Raw genomic sequence first — 19281 nt, 5'->3', positions numbered from 1 at the left:
CTACCCCAACTTACTGACCATGAAATGCCAGAGATGTACCTGGTGTGCTCTACAGCTTGCAAGTGAGGAGAAGCCCAGTGTGTCCATCAGAGCAGCCAGGGGTGGCTTCTTGGAGGAGGTGGCACCAACATTAGGCCTCACATAGGCAGAGAGGAGGGTGGACCTGGGAACCTGCTGGGGAAGGACAGGAAGGATATTAGGAGAGTGCGAAGGCCCGGATGGAGGTGTTTACATTATTCAGAGGGAAACAGGCTAATGTTTAGTAGGCACCTACTGCTTATAGGTATCTTGTATATGGTACCTCTCTGTAGAGACAAGGAAACTACGTCTGATATGCATCTGAACACTGATATGTGTGACTTGCTCAGTCACCCAGGCTGTCAATGGCAAAGGTGGGATTTGAACCTGTGTGTGTTTGACACTGAAGCTCTATTCCACTCATGGCTCAAGTCCCAGCACTGGAGAAGAGCAGCCAGTTGAAACCCTCCCGCAATGCCCTGCTCTGCCCAGATACCTCTGGTGACTGTGCTGCCTACCTTTCAGGACAGTTCATGACATTTTTGTATGATTCTACTCATTCTAACAGTGATATTCAGGGTAGGCTGAAATCTGGTTGCCTTTACTGACCCCTCATCAACCCGACTCCCCTCAGCCATACCCTGTCTGTGGGCAGCACCATTTCCTCTGTCACCCCACTGACACGTGAAAAGGATGGAAAGTGACCCACACTGAACAGCTCTAGCATGTTAGACATGAGACATGGCACGCCACATCCCACGTGACCATGGTCACCCTGCAGTGCAGGCTGGGCCAAGCTCCGGTGCCCAGTCCTGAAGTGCAGGATCCCGTGAGCCAAGTCATTCACAGGCACCCAGGGCAGTCTGGAATAGTGCTCAGCCCCAAGAGTTTGGTTCCCAGAGCATTTAAACAGATGACTCTTCTAGGTTATAATTTCAGCACATTATGGCTGATGTCTTCTTGGGGCCATGAAACAGCAACTTTTACTACGAGAAGCAGCTCCCAGCAAGACCTGGGGGAATTTATCATGTTGAGTCATTTGGGTATCAGTTACTGTTTGGGGGAGAGTGGAGTGTGTGGGTTCATGGACGTGTGCACCATCCCCTGTGCACAGGCGAGCCAGCCTCATCGGGTGGCAGAGAGGGCACTGCTGGGGGAGTAGACGAGGGAAGGCTCACCCTTTACTCAGCAAGCACTGCTGAGTACCTACTCTATACCAGGTGCTGACTGGTGAGTAAGGCAGACACTAACAAAATAAATGCTAACAGGGAATTTGAAATTGCTAATGATGCAGCGATGGGAGGAATGTGGACAGCTGAGATGAGGCCAGGGCATCTCCCAGGTGAGGGAGAACCTGTGGGAGAGCCCTGTGTTGGGGAGAGGAAGCTGTGTGACAGGGGAGGAAGCCTCAAGTGAGGACATTTGCATGGGACTCTGGGGCTATTGTGGGGAGCTGAGATGTGTTCCAAGGGGCGGGAACCAGCTACTGATGGGTTAAACAGAGGTGTCTGGTCTGCTTTATGCTTTTAAAAGATCTGTCTGGATGGTGCTGGAAGGACCACAAAGGGGAATGGAGTAAGGCAGAAGTGATGGAGGCTTGGGCCAAAATGGTAGCTGTGGGGCTGGAGAGAGGCAGATGACTGCAGACCCGTCCTGGAGGCAGAACTGGGGGTAAGGGGGGGGACATGAATGAGGCAAGGAGGACTACTCATTTCCTGACTTGAGATGGGAGGACAGTGGGATGCTGAGGACTGGGATCAGATAGGAGTTTATTCTTGACGGCCTCCTAAAGCAGAAATGCCCATTGTGAGTGGGGTTTACAAGCCTGGAGCTCAGGGAGAGGGGTGAGCATGGAATGGAGATGCAGGGGCCAGCAGCGGTAGGTGGTATTTATAGACATTGTGCAGGTTGCCCAGGAAGAGATGCAGAGGGTGGAGGGTGAGGACCAAGGCTGGACCCTGGGCTCACCAGTGTGGAGAGTTGATGAGGGGAAAAGCTAGTGCAGGAGGCTGACAGGGCACATTCAGAGAAAGCCAGGAAAGCCAGGATGGCATCGCATCTCAGGAGCAGAGAGGGAGGGCCAGCTCACCACAGTCGCTGCTGTGAGGGGGTGCGGAGGTGCATGAGGGGCTGGGACGAGAGAACTGTCGTGAAGGGGTGGACACAATCCAGTTTACAGTGGGCGGAGGAGAGGGAACGGAGAAAGGGTGTCAGTGATTCTTCCTGGATACTCTGTGTGGAGGGGAAGAGAGGCGGAGTGGTGGCTGGAGGGGAAGGGTCACAGGGAATCTCTGAAGGATGTGTAGGCACGTGCCAGGCGCCTCCCCAGCTGTCCTCAGTGGGCATCTTGTGTCACTAGGATGAGATCAGACCAGGTCGCAGTCCACAATGGTACAGTCTACAGACCTTATTCAGATTTCCCATTTTTATGGGCGCCCATGTATGTGCATGTGTGCATCTCTGTGTCATTGTGGCTTTGTGTAACCACTACCACAATCGAGCGTGGGACTGCTCCATCCCCATGAGGCTCCCTGTGCTGCCACACAGTGTCCTCCTTCCCACACTGGCCCTCCCCCCAGCGACTCTCCTTTGTCCTCCATCTCTGTGGTTTTGTTGTTTAGTGAGTGATATGTAAGTGGAATTATACAGTGTAGAACTTTCTGAGATGGAAACATTTTTAATGTAGCATAATTAAGGCAAGGGATTTTTAAAGGACAGGAGATACCAGGCCATGATTGTTTACTTGTGGGGAGGCTGAGGGAGCCAGTAAGGTGGGCAAGATGGGTGGTGCTGAAAGACAACGTAGCAGTGGGAGCTGACTCCTGGAGCAGAGACGATGGGGTCAGAGTCCAGGTGGTGCACCTGGCCTTTGGTGTGCGGGGGGGAAGAGGGGACGTGGGCAGAGCAGGTGGGCATCTAGATTGAGCAAGGGGCAGATAAGGAGGTTGACATTCCTCAGTTGAGAGAGAAGACAACTGAGATGGAAATGGGAGGGATGAGGAGCCCAGACAAGGTATGGGCATCAGGAGGGTGCTTGTTGGGTTTATCTAGATTTCATGAAAATATTGCCCAGGGGGAGGAGTCAGGATGCTGGAGGGGCTAATTACACTTGTGGACTGTGGAGCCACAGCCAGGGAAAGGGAGAAGAGTGGTGATTGGGAGAGGAAGGTGTGATATTCTCAGTTTGGTGAGCGAATTGCAGCAAGAGGGCTGAAGGAGAGGCGGAGGAGGGCTGGGCTGGCCTGGGAGGCCTGACCTGGGAGGCCTGACCTGGAGCTGTGCTGTGGTGGAGATGAGGGCCAGGCCAGGCCTGGGATAGAGGCTGGAGGAATGGGCCCCCAAAGTTACTGGAGGCAGGAGGTCAGGGAATGGAGACCCTCAGCACTGGTCATCCCTAACACAGTGAAGTCACCTAGGGGATGACAAGGGCGGAGGTGTAAATGGAGAGAAGACACTTCTGTGGACCAGGGGAAGTGGTTAGGAGAAGATGGAGTTTTTTCTCCCAGTGTCTCCCAGGATGCTGAGGGAGGTCAGAATCTTTATCAGATAATCTTCACTATAGGGGACACAGAGGTGACACAGACATTCCTCTCCCTGTACCACTGTCTCATAGGGGAGACAGGACAAAATAGTGAGCCATAGTGGTAACATTAAACAGTGGAATGCAGGTCAAGAAACAGTTGCTCAAGGTGACAGGGATTTGGAACTGGAATCTCTCTTCTCCTCTCAAAGAAGGAAAGAAAGTTCCAGTGACTGGTGGTGAAGAAGGAGCAAGGGTGGAGATGGGTTTTGAAGGGTGGTGTAAGTTTTTGAAGGGGAGGAGAGAGAGAGGTATACCTGGGGAAGGGGGGAGGGGACCCGTGTGAGCAAAGTCCCAGAGAGAGTTTAGGAGGGCGTCCACTAGAGCAACAGAGAGGAAGGTCAGGTATGCAGCCCCGCTCCTGAGATGTCTGAGTCTTCTCCAGGCCAGCGGAACCAGGTGCCCCTAAGGCTTGTGAACAGATGCCAACAATGGGAAATAGGCCCGTGGATTCTTGGTGGCCCAGTGTTTCCAAGCCTCGGATCGCCAAGGCAGAGGGGCCTGCAGGCAGGGGTTGGGGGAGGGCATTGGCTCCAGGATGCAATAGTTTAGCTTACCTGTGCCCTTGAGCCAGACAGCTAGCACAATGCGGCTCCCCCAGCTGCTCCTTGCCGCCTTCCAGGTGGGCTTTGTGAGGTGTCACAGCCTGTTCAGTCTTCACTGAAACGAGAGCGCACACCAGGATGGTGACTTTGGCTCCTTGGCAGAGACCTAAGGTGCGTCAGAAAGCAGAGTTTTGGGAGAACCTTTGATTTAGAGAACAAGGTTTTGGCATCAGACTGAGATCAGAGAACACAGACAGCCCACTAGCCTCTGAAACGGAGTGCTATGAACCTCATTAATATGATGCCTCTGTGTTCAAAGTAACACCTAATTAGAAAGAGCCCTGACTCTCCACAGGCTGGGTGGCCCATTGTTCCCACTGGACAGGTCACACCAGGTGACTTCAAAGTCCTGCTTCTCTTTCATACCTGGGCTGTGCTTGTACCAATTAACCAGAGTTAGGGTCTTGCTGCCCAGCTGGGGCCCTTAAGCAGTTCTCCAGTTCCTGGGGCAGATGGGCAGTGTTGAATACCCGGCTCAGGTAGGGATGAGGGGCAGTCTTCAGGGCCCAGGGGCCAGGAAGGAGCCGGAGGAGGCAAAGGAACTGCTGCTCCCCTTCAGCCACATTCTCTCTTCCTTTCCTTCCAGGTCAAGCTGCTCCTGAGGGTGCCCCAGGGGAGGGCCCAGGATGCTCAGCCAGAGGTCATACTTGGTCTGGGGACTCCCTGTGGGGTCTTGCCAGTGGTCCGTTCTGCATGGACTCTGGGTCCCCGAGGAGATGAGGGGTCCTGCTGGCTCCTGGTTTTTACCGCCCCTTCTCACTGAGCACACAGTAGCATTTATTTCTCTTAGCTGGATGCTGTCCGGGAGGCTGGTGACAGCAACGGACCACAACCATCAGAGGTGGTCAGTGCTTTCTGTTAGAGTTGGGCAAGGCTTCAGGCGGTGATGTCACTTTTGGTCTGGAACAGCTGGGTCTATGGATGGTGGATGTGTTCTGCCTTCCTGGTCGTTGAACTGCAGTTGAGTCTAGAGACAAGGAAGGCACAGTAGTTAAGACTCGGGAGTGAGCCCGAAAGAGCCCCAGATTGGTGGTTCGGATTCCAGGACCCCAGGCCTGCTGCTGGCACTGACTTGTGTGAACGAAGCCGCTGTCCTGTACAGCTCCCTGACTGTTTACAGGTGGGGGACCAAGTGTGAACCTGCAAAGCAGCCATTCAGAGTCCTGGGGGAAGGGGATGCCCCTGGCTTTGTTTGCATACCTCCACAGGCGGGGTGCTCATCATCTTTTGAGGCTGCTGGTTTTTTATTGCTGGGTAGTTGCAGTTGTTAAAGTGGTGATTGTTATTAATTTTCTAGGTCTGCTATAACAAATTACCATAAACCTGGCAGAATAAAACAACAGAACTTTGTTTTATCACAGTTCTAGAGGCTAGACGTCTAAAATCTCGGTGTTGGCAGGGCTGTGTTCCCTCTGAAGGTTCTAGGGCAGGAACCTTTTGCCTCCCCTAGCTTTGAGTGGCTCTGGTGATTCTGTGGCCTTCTTTGCCTTGTGTGTATCATCATTCCCATCCCCACCTTCATCTGCACAGGGTTCCATGCACATCTTGTTCCATGTTTGTGCTTTTGGGTCCAAATTTCCCTCTTCTTATAGACATCAGTCATTGGATCAAAATCTGTCCTAATATAGTATGACCTCATCCTAACTCATTACATCTGCAATTACTGATCACTCTGCTTCCAAACAAAGTCACATTCTGAGGTTCCAGGCAGACATGAATTTTAGGGACACAATTCCATGTTGTACGTTCACCTTTCTCCTCCCGAGACCAGACTTCCACCCTGTGACTTTGCCCCATGGGCCTTCCTGCCCAGGCCCTGCCCTGTCAGTTCCAATGCCCCAGCAGGGCTCCGGCCTCCTATGCCCTCATCTCCGTCTCAGAGAGTCTGCTGGTGTTGGCGAAACTTTTCTGGCAGAGTGTCTGTCTTACCTCCCTGCATGTGGTGTCTGTCCTCCTGCTCTTCTTTCCTTTAGACGTGGAACACCCATTACTCCTCCCCGGGACTCGATCTGAGTTCTACCAGCTACCAGCCATCTTGATGTAGAACACTATAAAACCCTTCATCTCAATGTAGGAAGTTTCCCTTGAATGGGCTTTAAAAACAATCATTTTACACAGGAAGAACTGTAATTATCTTGGGCAAGATGGAGGTTCAGGATGAGCTGGTGCCTACCACTCTCAGGACTGTGCACAGGATTCATCGTCCTCTGGTCTGGCCAGCGGGGCTGAGCTCCTCCTTTCCCCTACTCGCTCCTCTCTGGCTCCTTTCTTCTGGGACCTGGGCACTGTCATTTCTGTGGGTGGACCCAGGAGGTCACAGGCTCCATAGAGAGTGAAGAGAAGCCGAGTGCCAGGGTGGGGGCGGCAGCCTCAGACTGTTGCCCGTGCTTGGCTGGCAGAGCCTCTCCCAGCCATGCTCAGGGACAGCCCTGCTCAAGCCCCTCCTCCTGGAGGCTTGTGGACCTGGAGACCCAGTGGTCAGAAAAACGCAGCTGGGTGGGGCCCTGGCCTTGCCTGCTTGCCCCGTCCTTCTCCCCAGCAGACTCCTCAGGAGGGATCCCAGCTCAGCTTCCTGGGATTGAGGTTTCTCTCCAACCTTTCAGGAGCTTTCCTTTACATGCGGCTAAAACGCCAGCTGCCCCAGGACTGATTAGATCTTAAGCTCCCCCTTTCCTGGCCTTCGATGGGTCACGTGACCTTTCTGAGCTAAGTTTTCCCACCTGCAGAATGGCCAGGGTTGTTTCTGCTTCGAGAGTCATGGTGAGCGTGGACTGTGGCCCAAGCTGTGGAACACCTGGCCTTGGGTGCATACTGAGAATGAGTGCTTCTTTTCTTTCCCTAAAGCAGCTGGCCATGGGTCTTCTTTCTCTGTCTCTGTGTAATGCTGGACCAAATGGCCACTTGGGTGACATGAAGAACGGCTGCCCAGTGACCTCAGTGGCCCCGAGTGGGTGTGGCTCCCCTCCTGTCCCCTGTCCCCACACCCAGGGCCCAGGGGTTGTGTATGTATATGTGCTGGGGGGTGGCAGGGGTGACTGCTTCCCTTTTCTTTGGCCCCTGTCTCAGCCGTGGGCACACCATGCCTCAAGCCTTGCCCTCCCCTGGAGGCAACAGTCTGTGGTTGGGGGCTGTGGGGGGAGAAGAAGAGAGGCCATCAGGGCGCCCCTTACTAGAGATGCCCCCTGTGGGGTGCTTTCTTTTTTAAAGGTCAGATGCCATCCTGACCTGTTTAGTTTTGGGTATTGTGGTGGGCTCCCTGCACTGCCTTGGTCTCTACTGGCTAGTTAGGTGGGCCAGACTAGGGAATGATGGCATGTGGGAATGTCAGTGACACCCTCAGAGCCAGGCCCTTTTGGGAGGAGGGCTGCTGAGCCAGTGGTAGGGCAGCTATGGGGACAGACCAAGTTCCTTCTCCCACAGGCCAGGAGGTCAGGAGTTGGGGGTGTCTGTGTGAGGAGGCCCCAGAGTGGCAGGACAGGGTACCTGAGGGTTGGCACCAGTCTCCCCCAGACTCTCCCTGCTATCGCACCCCGCCCCTGGCCTCTGTCAGTTCCTTGCGTCTCGGTGTGACGCTATTCCTCTGGGATGTCCGTGTGCAGCGCCCCTGGGCCCTCCCTCTCTGCTCTAGGTGCCCCGCCGTGTGCCCTCAAGCCCCAGACTGCCACCACCGAGTTCTCCATTCACCGGCACCCAGTTCGGGGCCTAGGAGGCCTTAAACAGGCAAGTCGAAGGAATTCTATTTGTGCTGTCATCTGTCCCAGGACTCGCGCGGGGAACTATGCTTGCCTGTGTCACCCTGGTGGCCCAGTGCCCAAGCAGTGCCTGGGGTAGATTTGTTCAGTGATCGAATGATAGGAGGATTGGACCTCATTGCTAGGTCTCCTTTATCAGACCATGATTCCTGGAGGCAGGGGCCCTGCCTGCCTGGAAGACTGAGGCTCATCTGAGGGCGGAAGGTGTCTCCTCCTCGTCCTTCCTCCTCCCTGAAGTCTGTTCCTCAGGCCTCTGGGGATCAGCTGGCTGAGGAATGGGAGGGGCTGGGCTCTCGCCACACACATGGCCGTGGTTTGCCACCGACACTGTACATCTCACTCGCCAGGGCTCGGTCCCCTGTCCCAGGGGCGCTGGCATCCATCTGGGGAAACAGGGTGGGGACGGAGTCCTGCTTCTGTAGGAGCTCTGCGGCCTGGGAATGCTTCCCATGAGAAGTGGGACTAGATCAGGATGCAACCTGGATAGAGATGTTGAGGATCAGAGGAGAAAGGTTTGGTAGACGTGTAAGGGTGTGACTGATGTCTGTGGCCTGCTCTCAGGAACATGAGGATCTGGGTTTCTGGGAGGGACCCACGTGGGAGAAAGTTGGAGGGGTCAAGCTGGGAGATGCCGAGGACCCCAGATGCCATGGGATGGATACCATCTCGCTCCCTGCTCTGCCAGCACTTCTGGGAGAAGTCACAGTGGTTCACTTCCAAGATTCAAGTCCATGAACCCTGTGTGTGAGACCCAGCCCTTCCAGCCCACTCCCCACTCCTGAGGTCAAGTTGTCCCACTGCAGGGGGTGTACCTGACAAATGGCTAACCCACCAGCACCCAGCATTAAGATGGACACAATCAGAGGGGGAAGCTAGGATTCTCTGTCTCTCTCTCTCTTTTCTGGAGCATCAGAAGGGGTGCAGCAGGCATGGGCACCAGCTGGACACAGCTCCCAGGTTTGTGGTCTGCACCGCTGGGAGGGGACTTTCATACAGAGAGAGCACTGGTGGGGAGGAGAGGGCTTGGGGGAAAATAGGGGCCCCGGGAGATGTTTGCAGGACATCCCAGAGGAGACAGCAAGGATGTCAGGATCTTCATGGTCACAGTCAGATGACTGACTATTATAATTCCCATCTTACCGATGGAGAATCTGAAAGACCACACTGGTAGTTTACAGAGCCAGGACATGAACACAGAGCCATCACCTCCAAAGGTGATCCCAAGTCTTGTGTTTGGGAAGAGCATGCCTTCCCCTGAGTCATGTGTGCTGGGTCTCCTCCCGGGACCATGTCTGGGTTCAGTGGCAGAGTCTCTCTCCATATCATTCTCTGTTGCTCTTGGCCCGGAGGCCTCAGCTGCACTGGGGAGGGTGGGGCATCTCAGCCTTGTGGTCCCATTTGTGCCAGGGAGGATCTAGAAAAGTTCTTCAGTTGTTCAGCTTGAGAAGAGGTCTAGAATTTACCCCGAGTTGGGGCTTCCCCAGGGCAGAGGAGCCCAGGACAGGGTGGCTTCCTGAGGCTCTGCCAACTCCTGCTGTCTTCTTGGATGAGGGAAGGATCTTGGGGTTTATCTGAACCGCATCTACAGGGGCGCTTCCTCTGTTGGCTGGTGGGGCACCGAGAGGAAGGAATGTCCTGGCCATCAGAGGTCTGGGTAGAAAAAGCAGTGGACCCGGATGGGAGTCCTGGGGTTGCCAGAGTGATGGAAATGGGGCTGGGACGGATGTGGGGCATCTTTAGGCAGAAGCAGTGGCACAGGGCGAAGGTGTGGAGAGGGTATGAACAGGAGAGACAAGGGGTTGGGGGCACATACTGAGCCCACAACTCCCACAACCTCCCCACAAGGGATGAGCCAGTTCACATGAAGGAAGATGAACCCAGAAGCTATTCCACAAAAAGATGGACCCCTCCTTAGAGTCACTACGACACTATCTCTGGTGGGGACTGGCTGTAGAGACTGGTGACTGGGTAAGGGCTCAGTGAGTGAACAGGGTCAGGCATGTGTGACAGGTGTCAGAGTTCCTTTTGTGACCAGGACCAGTGTTCCCGATAGACCAGAAGCAGGTCTCAGCATGTGACCAGGATCAGGGTCCAAGGTGTGAGCCGGGTCGACGCTCAGCCAGGTTCTCTGTGTGGAGCCCCATGAGGGCTGATTTGGGGGTCTTACCTCATCCTCACTTCCTTTTAGGTGTCAGTCTCCCGCACAGGGCCTGTTTAGTCAAGTGCTCAAGGCTCAGCCTTCCTCTGTGGTCCTAATGTCAAGAAGCCAAACCCCTGGCCAGGAATCTGGTCATAATGTCCACAGTTCCTCCAGAATTTGTCATGTATGAACCAGCTACTGTGTGCTCTGTATCATTTTACGCATTTTATAGATTAGGAAACACTCTGAGGGGTGAGATGACCTTCTGCAGTCAGCCAGGTAGGTAAGTGGTGGACACAGGACGAAACTCTCCTGCCCTGGCCGGGTAGCTCAGTCGGTTAGAGCATCGTCCAGATACGCCAAAGTGGTGGGTTTGTCCCAGGTCAAGACACATATAAGAATCAACCAATGAATGCCTCATAAGTGGAGACAAATTGATGTTTCTTTTTTTCTCTCTCTCCCTTCCTCTTTCAAATGAATGAGTTAAAACATCAGCAACAACCACCACCGCTCTGCCCCTTTTCGGCTCCCTCGGCATTCCTCCCAGGGGCAGAGGGCGCCCCGCAGAGCTGGCCCCGCCCAGGTAACCCCAAGGAATCTTACTTCCTCTTCCATCTAGATTGGGGGGCTGTAAGTTTACCTTTTCTCAGACTGAAGCTCCCTAGGTAGGCCAACTTGACCTGAGGATGGGCTAGGAGACCCCCCTCCAGCGTCCAAGGCATGCAGACAGGCCCTGTCTCACTTGCCTGGGAACAGGGGGAGCCTGCCTGCTGGAGGCTGTGTGTGAACCCTAGGGTTTGGCTTTGCCTCTTGTTAGAGAGTGAAGGAATGTAGCAACTCCACTGGAGTCTTGGTCATCATGGTCCTGAATGTGACACCTTTGGAGGGTCCTTTCCAGCACCCTTGACATCACCCCTACACTCATTTTCCTTCTTTGCTTCCAAGAAGTGGTGGGAAGAGGACACCTTATGCTGCAGATGGGGCAACTGAGGGCCAGGGAGGGGAAGTCCCTGTGCCAAGAGACACAGTTTGTTAGTAGAGAAGAGGCACCAAAACCCCAGGGCTCTGCCTCCCACCGCCAATATTCCTAGGTGTTCCTGCTTCCAGGCTCAAAACCACCATGGAAACAGAAAACTCCGGAACACACGGAGGAATCATTGTGGGAATCCCTGTTCCAACAGTGGGGTTCCCAGCATGGTCCCAGCTGTTTTCCTGGGCCTTCCTGGCCCCTCTACTAACCTCCCACATTTTTCAACAATAAGAATCAGCTCATTTGTTAGTCATTTGCAGAATTTCATGGGGGGAAGTGATCCAGAAGTTGAGTGAAGCCCCAGAAGGGCGGCGACATGAGGAAGGGCAGCAGCCCCTTTCAAGGCCTATTTGCACTTCGTGACATGGACGGGATCACCTCGTGTCCCTGTTGGGGGATCTGAACCTCAGTCAGATAAAGAGAAGGGCTGGGATTTTCCAGCTCAGTCCCATCTGTACCTGCCAGACCTAAAGCCAGTGTTTCCCCGCTGGTCTCTGCGGTGTGCCCGGCTGGTGGCACAGAGAGGAGAATGGGGACAGTTCCCTGCCGTCAAGGAGCTGCTGAGAGGATGGGATTTAAGTCAGAAGTAGGAGGGAGTTGGTGCTCCATCGGGTCTCAGTGCTGTCTGCTCAGGTCACAGTTGGGTCCCAGGTTCAGCAGAGGAGAGAGGTGTGGCTGTGGCAGCCCCAGGAGCTGGTGTGTTTACATGGGAGAGGGGTTGGGAGAAGCAGGCGTAGCTAGAGGGGCGTGTGTTGAAGGGACAGGGGTGGGGGGTTCAGCTGGGTGGTTTCCGGGAAGGTGGCGGCCAGGAGCTAACCAAGGTGCCGCAATGAAGCAGTGTCCACAGGCTGGTCTGCCTTCCTCCTGGACCCCTTAGACTGCCCGTTCCTGTGTCTGGGCCTCAGTTTGCTCACCTAGAAGACTGGAGTCTGGTATCTGCATCACTGCCTGGTGAGAGGATAACGGAAGGTCATGGACGGTCATGCTGACCACACAGCCTGCCTCAGTCAACATGGGCATCGGGAAGGCTGGCTTGTCTGGGGCATCTCTAACCCCTAAGGTATTCCCCAGCCTTTAGGCCTAGACACTTCATGTTACAGATGAGGTGACTGGTGACCAGTGAGGGGAACACACTTGTGCCAAGAAACACAGTGTGTTAGAGGAGGGGGACTGGAGCCCGGGGTCCTACCTCCCGTTGCCATTTTTCCAGGATTGTCCCTCTCCCAGGCTTGGAAGCCTCGTGGAAACTAAACATCTTTGGGAGCTCAAAGGAATGATGCTCTAATGGCTGGAGTCCAGGCACTGGGACACCTGTTCTCTTGGGCCTTCCTGACTGTGCCCCTCCCCCAGCCTCAGCCCATAGGTGGCCTTGTCCTAGCTCTAGGCTGAGCTTTCACTTCCCTTTAATTATGCCCTCACCACCCTACCTCTCCGCTCCAGGCAGAGGTTTTTACCCAAGCCCTGTTGGTAACATCCAGCCTCCTGAGTGCCTCATCTCACCAGGGAGGTGAGATGTTTGCAGATGGGTGGATGGGGCAGAGGGCTGCTGGAAGCCAGGGCAGAGACCTCTCTTAACCTCCCCTGCTACCTACCTTCTCACATGGCCTGCACCCCCTTCCCCCAACCCTGAGGTCTGGGACAACTGGCACGCACTGTGAGGGGAGACAGGAAGAGTCTGCTCCCAAAGGCCTTCCAAGGCCTGCTGATTGTACCTGAAATGCTCTCTGACTTCAGCCCATGAGCCCTGTCAGCCTCTGTCATCTTCTCTCGTGTTAGAAACAGTGCTAGGTGTGAGTCCCTGCTCAGCCATTTCCATCTCTGACCTTGGGCAAAGGACACTCCCCTGGAGCCGGTTTCCTAGTCAACTGGGCATAATAATACCTGCCTCCCAGCATTGTACAGTTCCAGCCTGGGAGACATACATAGCAATGACCACTATTGCTCTCTTCTCCTTCCTGTTTTCTTCTTCCTTCATTTCTGAGGATGTCTTGGAGCCTTGCAGGTGGGTGAAAGTGGCCCTCTGGAAGAAAGAAAGGGGAAGCTGTAGCGATAGGCCACACTTGGCAAAAGTTTTAAACACTGGGAGGGCCAAACGGAGTTGCCGTCACACCCACTGTGTAATCTCTGACTTTGCTGCCTCTGATGTGGCTCTGGAAGGTTCCCTTAGCCCCCTCACCCCGGCCCCACTCACCCAGGTTCAGGAGCGGCTACTTGGAGCAAGGGTGGAAATAGCAGGCAACTTACAGATCTTAGCCCCTGGTGACACCCGTCACCCCTACCACCCTGCCTGCCCCTGGCCCAAGGCCGCACCCCACCCACTCAACCGTCCACTAGCCAGTTTGGCAGAAGAGGGTCTGAGGGGGTGCGGGTTCAGCCTCAGTTCTACGTGTCTATCCTGGCACAAAGAACTCCCACGGAGCCTACGATGGAGCAAGTGCGCTCAATGCTTTCTTTAGAGACTGTTATTACTAGTGGTAATAGTCCTAGAGGAGGAGAAAGAGGAGGAGGAGGAGGAGGGAGGGAAGAGGAAGGAATACAATCCTGTTTCACACTAGAGAAAGGTGAGGCCCAGAGGAGTTGAAAAGCCACCACCTCTGTGAAGCTCCCAGGCACCGTCCTTTCTCCCAGAGTGGCTATTCCTTCTTTTTGACTTATTTTGGTCTTTCTCCAATACTGTCACTTAGTTGGGGCCCGGCACCACAGTGGGGTGAATTCTGAGGTGTGGTGGCATGGGTTGGAGGGGCAGCTCACGTGACCGTGGCTGCAATGAGGAGACCTAAGGAAGCCTGTCTGCCCAGGGGCCCCCAGCGTGGGTGCACCCCGCCCCCAGCCCTCACTCCCCTCCACTGGCTTTCCTGCTGGCCTGCTAAATTACTGAGGAGTGCTAATGGGTGTGGTGAGTGCAGGGCCTCTGCCACCTTCCCCAGTGACCTTGGCCTCTGCTGCATTCTCATGCCTACTCCCTGGAATGTCTGCCATGTCCTCCTTCCTTGAAGCCCCTACCCGACCTGGTCCGGTTGGCAGAGTTCTGACTGCCTCATTTCACTACCAGCTGGTTAGCAGTTAAACTCAGTTCAGTAAAAGTTAATTGAACGAAAGTGTGGGTGGGTCACTGGGGATGCTGTGAGGCCTAGACTCCGAGAGGCTCTGCCACCAGGGAGGGTCGTGGACAATCGTCTGTGTGCACCTACCATGTGCCAAGCACTGGCAGCTCTTTCCCTGCCTCATCTTCTGAAAGATGGGGGCTGCCCGAGTTTACTGATGTGAAGAGTAGGGTCCGGGGAAGTGAGGAGCCTGCTGGTGAATGGTGGGGGTGGACTGCTAGCCTTGGGGTCCGCCTTACAGAGAGGGGACTGGAGGGGAGCCAGTGGAGGAGAGCTGGCCAGGTGGCTCTTGTCAGTAGCAGTGGGAGTGTGGAGGGCCGTCTGAGGTCACTGCATGACCCCCTAGGTCATGGGGCCTGCTCTTTGCTGGGTCTCCTGCTCTCTACCCTCCCGTGCTCCTCTCCCCGCAGCCACCTTAGGGGCGCCAGCCCAGCTGTGGGTCCTCCTGCTGTGCCCACCCTGACCTCTGTCACCCTCTGGCCCTGCCTGCATGCCTCCCCTTTCCTCACGTGGGCCTGATGGCTCTACTGTTCCCCTCCTGTGCCCCTCCTGCCCACAGAGGAGGCACGTTCACAACAGTGAAGCTGGGTGAACTTCCCCTTCACTGTTGTGAACTTGCCTCCTTCCACCTCACACCTCCTCTCTGGCTTCCCAGTTCTGTCTTGAGAAAAGATGTCCTTTCACTCCAGCCATGCTTGTCCCTGTCCCCACTGTGCCCCAGCCCCACGGTCAGCATGTCCTTTCCACAGTTCTCGTTTGGCTTCATCACCCACTGTTCCTCCAGTTCTGCAGGGTGTCTGAGTTTCCCAAGCCAGTGGCCATTCCCAGGCCCCCAGCGGTCTTTTATAGGCTACGGCAGAAGCCCTGCACCACCTTTCACTAATAGAGGCTGACAGCAGCCCTGGACACCCACCCGGTACAGCCCCAGGTGACTGTGGACCTCCTTGGGCAGCATATCTGGGTCTCAGTTTCTCCTTCTGTTGAGTGGACCAAAACAATGCCTGGGACATAGGGGCATTCAACAAATCCTTGTTGAATTAATGAACGAATTAAGTAACTAATTCTTGGCCTGCCCACCTCACCTGAGTATTATGCAGACCAAACTGGATTTAAAAGGGCTTTGCAAAGTTTGACAGTATTGTTTGGCTATGAGCATCCTTGGTGCTCAGAGGGATATTGCTGCTGTTGATGTTAAAACCACTGCCCTCACTGCAGATTCTGCCTCCAAAAAAGTTCTCAAATCTGCATCCCCCTCCATCCCTTTGCCCACCGGAGACCCCATCAGCTCTCCCCTGGCTACTGCCTCAGTCCCTACTTGGCTCACCACCTTAGGTCTCCTCCTGTACACCCATCCTCCACCAGCGGCAGCCAGAGTGAAGCCCAGAGGGGACCCTGTCACTCCCCATTTAAAACCCTCAGGCTCCCGATGGCTGCTAACAGCAGACCCCTCCGTCCTGTACGCAGGCCTTCCTCTTTTAGCCCATTGTTCCTGGCCCTGGGCCTTGACACAGGCGTCTCTTTCCCCTTCCCCTTCCCAGTGCTTTCAAACCCAACCTCCATTTCCTTTGAGACCTTCTCAGAGATCCCCTCCCTTGGAAGCCCTCTGTGACTTCTAACCCTGGACTTGATGCCCCCTCCCTCTTCCCACAGCTCCTTGGACTCCCCTCTCACACAGTCCCTGAGTGGCGGTCTCTTATTTCCTTGTGTGCCCCGCCCCCAGCTTCTGCCCACTTGTCCCACTGGACTGTGAGCTCCCTGATGCAGGATCGTGGGTATTTTTGCTCCTTTAGTTCACAGAGAGCATTAGAGAGCATTTGCTGAATGACTGAGTGAGTCAATCAAGAAACACACCGCCCCATGGCTGTGGGGCCTCTGGGCTGGACCTTTGGACCCACAGTGTGCCGTGGGCAGCACAGCATACCTCCAGCTGCCCTGGGTGCCCCGCTGGACCGTGGGCACTGTCCTGGAATCGGCCCCAGCATGCCTGCCTGGCCCAGCCTCATACCCTGCAGTATCAGTGGCTACATCTACCGTGAAGGACCCTGAGCTGTCCCAGGGCTTTACTGTAGGCGGAGGGTGGCACAGGAGTCCCGAGGGGCAGAGACTAGGATCTGCAGAACCTCCCCACCTGGCTCTCAGCTTTGCTGTACTGTTCCACACCCAGCTAGAGCCTTTTGGTCCCTGCCACACCCGCCAACAGGTCAGTCTTGCCCCTCTTGACCCCTGAGACCGACCAGTCCTGGCCTGACCTAAGCACCTTCAGCACTGAGTCCACCTCTCCACTCTCTGACTGCACTTCAGCTCTGCCTTGTGCCCTGGGAGTCCTGCCAATGGTCTGTGCACCGCCCTGCTCTCACAGACTCGTGTCCTGAGACTTCTGGCTTCCTAGCCCCGCTTCCCTGGTGCCACTCACCTTTCCATGAGCACCACATGTCAGTGGACCCAGCCCCAGCCTCCAAGCCTCCACCTCTGGGCAGAGTCCTGTGCGCCAGTCCTGAGTGTGGGAGGGGCGTGGGAAGGATGGGAGGAGGGAAATGCTGCCCTGTTCAGAGGGAGCCCCTAAGGCCGAAACACCCACATGCACACAACAACCAGAGACTGGGAGGTGGGGTTCTGCCGCAGGAGATGCCCATGAGAGGGGGCAGGGAGGGTTTCCTGGTAGAGATGGTAGCGGCCTGCAAGGGCCCATGAGGATGGGAAAGAGGGGACAAAGAGGAGGAGGTCCTTGCCAGCCAGCAGGGCAGCACAAGAAAAATTGTCCCTGGTACTCACTCTTCTGGACTCCGGGCCAGCTTCATTCCCTCCCATGATGCAGCCCTTGGGTGGGTGTCATCCGCTGTATCTAATGGACGGGAAAATGGAGGTTCAAAGGGCCTCACAGGCTCATCCAGGGTCATCCACGGTCATGGATGTTACACCTGAGGTGTGGCATCTTTTCAGGCTCCTATGTGTCAGGAGCGAGGGAGAGTCGGGGGAGGAGGGCTGGAGGCGGCAACCCCACCAACCGAGTGTCACCCAGCTGCTCACTGACTTTCACGGAGGGGTGTGGGAGGGTGAGGGTGGCTTTCCCAGGTGTTCCTGTTGTTCCCTCCCCCTATGGGGAAGCCCTCGCTATGAGAGGTTCCTGTCCTTCAGCCCTCCTTAGAAAGGCTGGCAGTTTGCCTTTTCAGAGGACAGTGCCCCATTATACGGATATTTAGCCCAATAGAAGCTGATGGCTCACTCAGGGCAGTAATGTACTCCGGCTTCCACTGTTTAGTTTCCAGAGCCTGGACTCCCAGATTAAATGCTCCTCGCCCCTGCCTTGCCTTTGCCCTCCCTGCAGCCATGCCTGTGACTTTGACTGCTGTGATGGGGTGGATTTCTCCTATCCTCCCTCCCCTTCGTTTGTGGACTCCTTCTTCCTTCTCTCCCACTTGGAAAACCGTATTTTCCTTCTTAAATACCCAGTTGAGAGGCTGGAGCTTAAAACCTGCATGCTCTGGGGATAGGCCGATGGTGCTCACTGCTAGCAAAACCCAAAACACCCGCTGGCCCCCGGCACTCCCTCGGCCACATGGGCAATCTGGGTGGCTAGACCCTCTAGCCAGGCCTGGGCACGTGGAGGCTGGGCAGACGGCCGTGGGAGTGGCACCTGATGACCTTTCACTGATCAAGAGAGCAGCCTCTGTAGATGCCTCCTCCTGGCCCCTGGCGGACCCCTCGTCAGGTCGTTTGTCGCCTCTGCTTTCCGTCTTGTCTTTGTCTCGTCTTCTCAACCCTTTCTCCGCCCTCCTCGTCCTACTTGCTTTCATCTGCTCACCAGGCTGCCTATTTGGGCTGCCTTGCACATCGGTGCCAGCAGCAGGGGGCAAGGGATAAAGCACTGGGTATTTGAAGTCAGTCGGGCCTGGGTTCCAGTCCTGACTCCGGGACTTACCAGCTGTTCCTGTTCAATGTAATATTTTGAATGTGGACAGGTTCCTTAATCTCTCTGAGCGATCGTTCCCTCATCTGTAAAGTGAGATGCTGCGTTCTGAGGGTTCAATGTGTGATGTGGCCAAGGGTGTTACTGAGGGTAGCAGTTTGCTCTGCCTTGGTGGCTTTATTTTGGGAGGGACTGGGCCTTACATGTTTGTTGTTCCCTTCCAGTCTATTTCCTGGAGCCAGAGAAGAAACAGAAGCCCAGCCCTCTGGCATCGCCCCTGTGGCCAGCTTCACCTTCGGTTGACTCCTCATGCTGGACTTGTTTTTAGGATTCTTTGTCGTCCAGTAGGGTAGCCGCGTCTGCATTCTTGTCACTCTCAATGGTGGACACAGCCTTGTCAGGCTTGGTCTCTATTACCCACAGTTTGTAGATCTTGTCGTTGTAGTTTTCCTTTCCTCGGTGGTCAGACAGGCAAAGTTTCTTAATGTGCTTTCTGATACTGCCGTGGGGTTGGTGATGTCCAGGAGGTGAGGGCTCTGAGGCTGAAACTTGGAGTGTGTGGCCACTTGAAGGTTGACCCTCCACCCGAACCAGGCGAATTGGGCATCGTCCAGTGTGGGAGGTAGCAGACACCCTCTTTGACCACAGGTTCCAGCACACTGCAGCACATGGTGAGATTTGAGTTCTTGTGGGTTAAACGGCATGAGGTGGGTACTGCTGAGTTGGCCAAGTTGACTGAGGGTGGAGGGCGGCGTGGTTATCTTCCTGCCTTTCTCCACGTCGGACCTGTCACTAGGCCCCATGAATGTGGGCTCGGAGACAAAGTAGCACTGCGCGGAGAAGCATTTTTGGAAGACCCAGGGAATCAGGTGTTTAAACACGTCAAAAGAAAACATGCTGGCACTTTTGCCTCACAGATGCCACGAGGTCCAGGGACCTGCATGTCATCCTTTTTGAGCAGCCAAGAGAGGATGTGTGGTCGTCTTACTCTTTGGTACTGAACTCCTCCAACTTGCTGTTATCTTTCCTGGTGTTCTGTGCAGCCCTTCTAGAGCTTCTATTAGGATGGACACGGAACTCACTAGCCTAAGCCCCAACTGGCTTCCTATTTTTTAAAACAAAAGGGGAATGATGCTAATATTTAT

At 55.0% G+C, this 19281-nt stretch overlaps 1 protein-coding gene and 1 pseudogene across 1 annotated transcript in view; one reads left to right on the top strand and one right to left on the bottom strand.

Annotated features, from left to right (window-relative positions):
- LINGO1 (leucine rich repeat and Ig domain containing 1) overlaps window positions 1-19281 on the top strand; it is a 182089-nt gene that overhangs the window by 76795 nt on the left and 86013 nt on the right. The gene's annotated exons all lie outside the window — the stretch shown is intronic.
- LOC118987670 (ubiquitin recognition factor in ER-associated degradation protein 1-like) lies at window positions 18253-19032 on the bottom strand (annotated as a pseudogene).

Source organism: Sturnira hondurensis, unplaced genomic scaffold, assembly GCF_014824575.4.
Source record: "Sturnira hondurensis isolate 20B ecotype Veracruz unplaced genomic scaffold, ASM1482457v3 Scaffold0005329, whole genome shotgun sequence".
Taxonomy (NCBI): domain Eukaryota; kingdom Metazoa; phylum Chordata; class Mammalia; order Chiroptera; family Phyllostomidae; genus Sturnira; species Sturnira hondurensis.
This window is presented reverse-complemented; position numbering and strand designations above follow the sequence as displayed.